This window comes from Rhinopithecus roxellana, chromosome 4 (assembly GCF_007565055.1).
Source record: "Rhinopithecus roxellana isolate Shanxi Qingling chromosome 4, ASM756505v1, whole genome shotgun sequence".
NCBI lineage: Eukaryota > Metazoa > Chordata > Mammalia > Primates > Cercopithecidae > Rhinopithecus > Rhinopithecus roxellana.
In genome coordinates, this window is record NC_044552.1 from 139,353,624 (window position 1) to 139,361,289 (window position 7,666).

Genomic DNA, 7,666 nt, shown 5'->3' on the forward strand with positions numbered 1-7,666 from the left:
TCAATAGTATCAAGCATAATGTCTGGCTCGAGTTAAGTGTTTTATGAATATTTCAGTCTTTGTCATTCTTTCTCTGATATTCAGAATCACATTTTAAAACTGTCTATTGCATGATTGATAATTAGTTTATGAATATATATCAGTTTAGAAAACCTTCAGTTATCACATATCATAGAATACCACATTTATGGAAGATTAAACCCTAGGGATATTTACTGTATTTTTCCAAGGTTTTATCAACAGTTTAAAAATGTCTTTCTTCCCTTTGGTTTCACCATTCTCAGCCTGTTGGACTTTCATCCATTTACCTAAGTGAAAGAGCAGGTAAGGTACTTTTACTTACCATCACAAGATAGCTGCTGTAGCTCCAGGCATTATATCTTGATATAATTGTCCCCAGGTGTAAAAATGTATCCATGGCAATTGTGTCATCCCTAGCTAGAGAGACCAGAAAAAGGAATGTCTGGGAAAGGAGAAGAGAGATTTCATGATTGGCTTAGACAATTCATCACTTAGGGTAGAGTATATTGCTATCCAAACAAAATTGGAATCTTGTTGGGAAAGAGAGACATGGCTCTTGAATAGGCTTAGGGAACATCTGCCCCACTCTTGCATTTTTACTCATGACTGTATTTTCCTTGAAGGAAGAAATAACATCTTTATCCCCCAGAGTGCACAGTGGTCTTAAAAACATAGCAGTCACTCAGTAATTATGTGTTTGATGGTTGAATCCTTAACTGGTGTTTGGGACATTTCCTATGCCCTCAAATTATGTCTTTATTTTAGGTGCTTTTCAGAGTCACAAACAGCTGCCTATTTTGTAAATATGAAAAGTTCAGGCCGGGTGTGGTAGCTCACACCTGCAATCCCAGCACTTTGAGAGGCCAAGATGAGTAGATCACTTTGAGCTCAGGAGTTTGAGACCAGCCTGGGCAACAAGGCAAGACTATGTCTCTATAAAAAATACAAAAAATGATCCAGGAGTGGTAGCTTGTGCCTGTGGTCCCAGCTACTTGGGAGGCTGAGGTGGGAGGATCGCTTGAGTCTGAGAAGCAGAGGTTGCATGAGCCAAGATCATGCTACTGCACTCCAGCCTTGGCGAGAGAGCAAGACTCTTGTCTCAAATAAATAAATAAATAAATAAATAAATAAATAAATAAATATTCAAAGAAGTTCAGCAGCACACTGAGCTAACAGACACATACATTTAACACACTTTGTATAGATTCCTACAGAATTCAGAAGCCAAAATACAAATTTTGAGACTGAGATTTTTATTACATCTGCCAGATGTAAACATTATGTACTCAGCTAAACTAAGAGTCCTTTAATTATCTTTTTCAGGAAGCCTTGCTGAGGGTGTAGATCCTAAAGCTACCACCCAGAGCAGCTTTCTGATGTCTCATGCTTCTTTATAACAGGAGTCAATCCCAAATAACAGTTCCTCTATCCATACATTATAGTATTTGTCTGAACACAAAGTAATTAATACTTCCATCAAGTAAAATCTCTGATTGCATCATATGGTCTGAGCTACTCTCAGGTCACTCTTCCATCTGGTTGGATTGATTTTGCCATTTGCCAGCATGTGCGTTTGTGTGTGTAGTGAGGGATGTGTGGGGCAGCAGAGGATTGTTGGGTGTTTGGAGTAACACGTTACCACATGTGCATGGTCAGGTTTGTAACGTGCACCCTATCACTCCACCACTGTGCTCAAGCAAGAAAAAGACAATTGCTTCTGGTCACAACATTCTTGGGTTTAAATTCTGATACATCCCTATTTTAGTGTCTCTAGAGAGCATCAAGCATGGAAGATATACATGTTTTACAATTAACTGGGTGAAAAGCTATAGCCTAGCAATTCCTCAGCTCTGAAAGTAAAATTCTACAGTTTACAGAAATAATGACAACTCAAGATGAAAGTTACACAGAGCTTTGGAGCCAGTGGGGAGAAAAATACAGAAAAATGCATGCAAAATAGTTTCAGTCTATATGTGTATTCCTAGATTATGTATATGCAGATTACTTTGTACATAATCCCCAAACATTGGAATGGAAAGTGAAAAATTCCAAAAATCATACACATTATTTGGTTATATGACATTGCACCCAGATGTTTTGCATCCAGCTTTTTACTTTTCTTTCAACTGTTTTGAAATTACATACATGTGATAAACAAATCTTCATAGATAAAAGGAGGACTGGTCCAATTTATACTGTAATTAATGCCAAAGATAGAAAATATTTAACCCAGAGTTTTTGGATTGTCTGAAGTTGCGGTTTATAAGACTGTCCTAAGAAGTCACTGAGGAGATATAGATTGCATAGCAGACATACTGCAACTCATGAAAAGCCATTCCGTATGTATGTTGAAATAAAACACATGAAACAAAATAGGATATAGATACTTCACACAAGCCAAACGTAGCACTTGCAATGAATATCACTCAACAACAAATGAGAGTTGTGCCAACCATAAGTTTTACTTTTTAATCAGCTATTTCAGTATACCTTTTAGTTTAGTTTTGTTTTCCACGAAGAAAAAATGAAAACCTAAACTGGAATGAGCACTTAATATGCTCTTCTCATAGGGGCTACACTTAAATTAACAACTGTAGCTGCCAAGCTGGGTGGGGAGTATGGGGTGATGCAGGTGCAGAGAGGAGGACGATCAAAAGTGTTCACTTTGCTATTTGCTACTGTTGGCTCTGATTCATTTTCTTAGACCCATTTAACCCATGCCAATGTTTACCACCGAGGGTGACAGAGGGCATTAGGGCAGTCAGTATAGTGTTGGTATGGAGGTTCTGAATGGGTTGAAATTCTGTTCCACTAGGATTGGCAAATTGTCTGGGCTTGGCAGCTTGGGTAAACTGCTTAACTTTTCTAAGTCTCAGTTTCCTTTGTGTAAATTAGCATAATAGTAATTATTTTATAAGATTATGGGCAGACTGAACAAAATAATCATAAATAGGCCGGGTATGGTGGCTCACGCCTTTAATCCCAGCACTTTGAGGGGCCAACACAGGGGGATTCCTTGATTTCAGGAGTTCTAGACCAGCCTGGGCAACATAGGGAGATGCTGTCTCTACAAAAAATTTTAAAACCAGCCAGGCATGGTGACACACGCCTGTAGTCCCAGCTACTCAGGAGGCTGAGATGGGAGGATTGCTAGAGTTCGGCAGGTTGAGGCTACAGTGAGCAGTGATCACACCACTGCACTTCAGTCTAGGCAATGAAGTGAGACTCTGTCTCAAAAAACAAATAAAAACTAAAAATAAAATCATATACTTTGGAGTCCCCCTTATCCATGGGGAACACGTTCCAAGACCCCCATGGATGTCGGAAATCATGGGTAGTATGGAGCGCTATATACATTTTGTTGTTTCCTATACATATATACCTATGATAAAGTTTAATTTCTAAATTAGGCACTGTAAGGGGTTACTAACAATAACCAAGAATGAAACAGAACAATTATAACAATATAGTGTAATAAAAGTTAATGTAGACGTGGTTGGTCTCTCACTCTCAAAATATCTTTTTTTTTTTTTTTTTTTTTTTTTTTTTTTGAGGTGGAGTTTCGCTCTTGTCGCCCAGGCTGGAGTGCAGTGGTGCTATCTCGGCTGACTGCAACCTCCACCTCCCGGGATCAAGCGATTCTCCTGCCTCAGCCTCCTGAGTAGCTGGGACTACAGGCGCCCACCACCACACCCAGCTACTTTTTTTTGTATTAGTAGAGACAGGGTTTCACCATGTTGGCCAGGTTAGTCTTGAACGCCTGACTTCAGGTGATGCACCCGCCTTGGCCTCCCAAAGTGCTGGGATTACATGCATAAACCACCGCGCCTGGCCTCAAAGTATCTAACTGTACTGTTCTCACCCTTTTTCTTATGGTAGAGAAGGGATAAGGGATAAAGCAGAATGGTGTGAGATTTCATTTGCTACTCAGAATTGCATGCAATTTAAAACTTATGAACTGTTTATTTCTGGAATTTCCCATTTAATATCATCAGACTGCAGTTGACCATGAAAACCATTGAAACCACAGAAAGCTAAACTGTGGATAATGGGGAAAGTGCTTAGCTCATGGTAAACTCTACAAATGTCAACTACTGTTAGTATTATTTTAGTCATAGTGGTAATAGGAGAGAGGGGTACAAAAGGGAGTGTTTTATAGCCTATTCCAGACATCAATCATCCATCTATTTCTTCATTCAAAAGAAGTATACAGATTGTCATATTGCATGCCCACTATATTGGGGTAGACATAACTGCTTTGGGAACAACACAAGATCTTGGTAAGATTCTCAAATAGGGGATGTTTGTGTCTAAAACCTTCTCGCTCTTTCAGCTGCCCTCCTCTAGAGCAGCGGTCCCCATGGTTTGGGGATGATTCAAAAGCATTCCATTTATCATTAGTCTCATAAGGAGCACGGAACCTAGATTCCTCACATGCAGCAATTCACAACAGGGTTTGCCCTCCTCCGAGAATCTAATGCCTACTGATCTGACAGGAGGCAGAGCTCAGGCGGTAATGTTTACTGGCCTGCAACTCACAGGGACCAGCAGCTTTCCACCGCCCAGGAATTAGGGATCCCTGGTCTAGAGTACTGTTATCCCCACTGCCCTGGTGGTTCAGAATCACTCTCTGGAGTTTACCTTAACAGACAAACTGTCACCTCAGTCATCCCCACCAAAAGTCTCCTGGGCAAGCTCCCATTTCTTCAGGTGGTTTTTTGGTGACTGGCTTGATTAATGTTAAGGTGTTAAATTTTCTGGTCAGTGTGTACATGTTCTTAACTCTTCCAGGGAATAAGCTTGCATTTCAAGAGGAGCACTGTAGTGACACCATGCCTTACACAATGGAGTCCTTCTCATGCTGGAATTTCAGAGCTCAGAGTGGGCCCATTGGAGAAAGACTCTGGGGAAGATAAGATGTTCCACATTTCACAAATCAAATCACACAGGCAGTTCTGTCTACATACAGGGATGGCTTGGCAAGAAGTAATGAGGTCCTGTTGAAAACTGAAGGAGCAGAGTGTAGTTGGAGAGATAAGAAATGTATCAATTAGACAATGATGGACTAAAACCCAATGGATGATAATATTGTTCTGAGAGCATATAAAAATGCCAAAGGTTTTTTTTTTTTTGGTAATGATAACTGATGTGTATTGAATGCTCACTCTGTAAAAGCATATTTTATTGTGGTAAAACACACATTAACATAAAATTTACCATTAGTGTTATTTGGTATATTCACAGTGTTGTACAACCATCACCACTATCTAGTTACAGAACATTTTCACCCATCCAAAAGGAAACCCCATGCCCATTACACTTCTCTTTCTCCCCTATCCTCTGGCAACTACTAATCAGCATTTTGTCTCAATGGATTTGCTTATTCTGGATACTTCATATGAATCGAATCAAACAATATGTGGCTTTCTGGGTCTTACTTCTTTTACTTAGCATGATATTTTCAAGGTTCATCCATGTTGTAGCATGTATCAGTACTTCATGCCTTTTTATGGCTGAATAATGTCCCATTTTATAGATATACCACATTTTGTTTATCATCCGTCAGTTGGTGGACACTTGGTTTGCTTCTATCTTTTGTCTATTGTGAATAGTACTCCTCTGAACACTCATGCACGCATTTTCATTTGGGCGCCTGTTTTCAATCATTTGTGGTATATACTCAGGAATGGAATTGCTAGGTCATACATAATTCGATATTTAACTGATTGAGGAACCAACAAGCTGTTTTTCGGTTTCCAAGTTACATTACCTCCAGCAATGTATGAGGTTTCTAAATTCTCCACACCCTCACCAGACTTGTTATTTTTCATTTTCCAAAAAATCCTAGCCATTCTAGGTGGTGCAAAGTGATACCTCATTTTGGTTCTGATTTGCATTTCCTTAATGACTAATGAGGTTGAACAACGTTTCATACATTTGGTGGTCAGTTGTATAGCTTTGTAATACAATTTTAAATTCCTTACCTCATGTAATTATTACCACAGACTTGACAGGTATTTTATAGATAAGTAAACCAAGGCTTTATAGATAAGGTGAAATAAATTGTTGAAAGTCAGGCAGAATCCAGTTCAAACCCATATATTTAACCCTCTGGGAATGGGGGAAATAAGCCCAAAACGTGATGGGCTTGCATTATAAAGAGTACCTAGTCCTCTCGGGTTAAGAAAGACTTCCAAGGACAGTGTCATTTCAATAAAGTCATGTGGGAAGCAACTGATCTGGGAGGCAAGGCATCCAGTGGAGAGGCCACACACAGCTGGGTCTCTGCACCAGTTGCTCAATGTGTTAACCCGAGGCATTCAGCTTTCACAAAAGGGGCTTTGGGAGCTTCTATAGGCCATTGAAAATTTATTTTTATTCAACAGCAGCAACAGCAGCAGCAACTGACACCACCTATCATAATTACACAAAGATCTAATATCTTCCGTAAAATACCATTTTATTTCACCAACTGGGTCACTGTGGTCAGAATGTAAAAGATGAAGAAGTTAGACTTACATAACCCACTAGGAACAAAATCCAGTGTTTCAAAGAGTTTCTGACCACTTAGGATATTCAAAGAGCTTTGATATGGGACTGGTGAATAAAGAACATATGTCCTGGGACCAGTACTTTCCTAATGCACAGACTGACCTGACAGCCCATGAGAAGGGAGTCTGTGTACCAAGATGTGCCACACGTATCACCTATATGGATGCTACATACAAAGACATGCCATTGGCACACCACCTATTATTAGCAACTGCTAAGGCTTTACACGTCTTGTGATTATTCTGCCATTGATTATATAATTTGGAAATTAAATAATGCACAAATAATAAAGAAAATTCCTACAAAGTGCCATTGATATAGTGGCTTCTAGGTAGAGCATTCCATGGTAAAAAGATGCCTAATGTCATATGGAGATTGAGCCAAATGTAGGATTTTAAGTTCCAGTCTATTTTATTCCAAATACTGAATAATATTTCACTCTCTGTGAGGTAGTATTAAAGTGATGTATGGCAGGACATTGTAAACTAGAGGCAAAGAGAATCAAATATACTTCAGAACTAGTTAGAGAAACCAAAGGTTTAAATGTTGGGTAACTTTAAAGTGCATTAGTGAATCACATGAACGGGACAAAGCTCGCTGCCTGTGCTCTGTGGGAGCACTGTATTTTCCGAGGTACTTGTGTAAGTAACACTGTCACATACCTTAAGCCATGTGAGGTGTTTTCATTAGCACGCAGAGGCAAATCTCTAGCAACACTAAAGCTTTCTGTTTACTTTAAAAGAAGTGCAAAGTATAAATGTTTACCAAATCTGGACTAGACTGCCTGGTCTCCAAACGAGTTTGGCTGTGATTTCTGTTTTCTTAAATGTGTTTTGACATGAGTAGAGCAATGGGACAGAAAATAGCAAGATTCACTCAGATTCCTTTTTCCTATGATCTCTGCTTCCCAGAGGAAAGGTGAGGAAATTGGCAGGAATTTTCCTATCAAGAATGGTGTCTGTGTAACATCACTTGTGTTAAGTATACAGCATTATGTTTTTAATAAATACTTTTCAAAGCCAGTGATTTTAAAAAAACATTTTCTTCAAGAATCTTCTCTCCTCATTAAAAAAAAATTATAATAAAATAACCT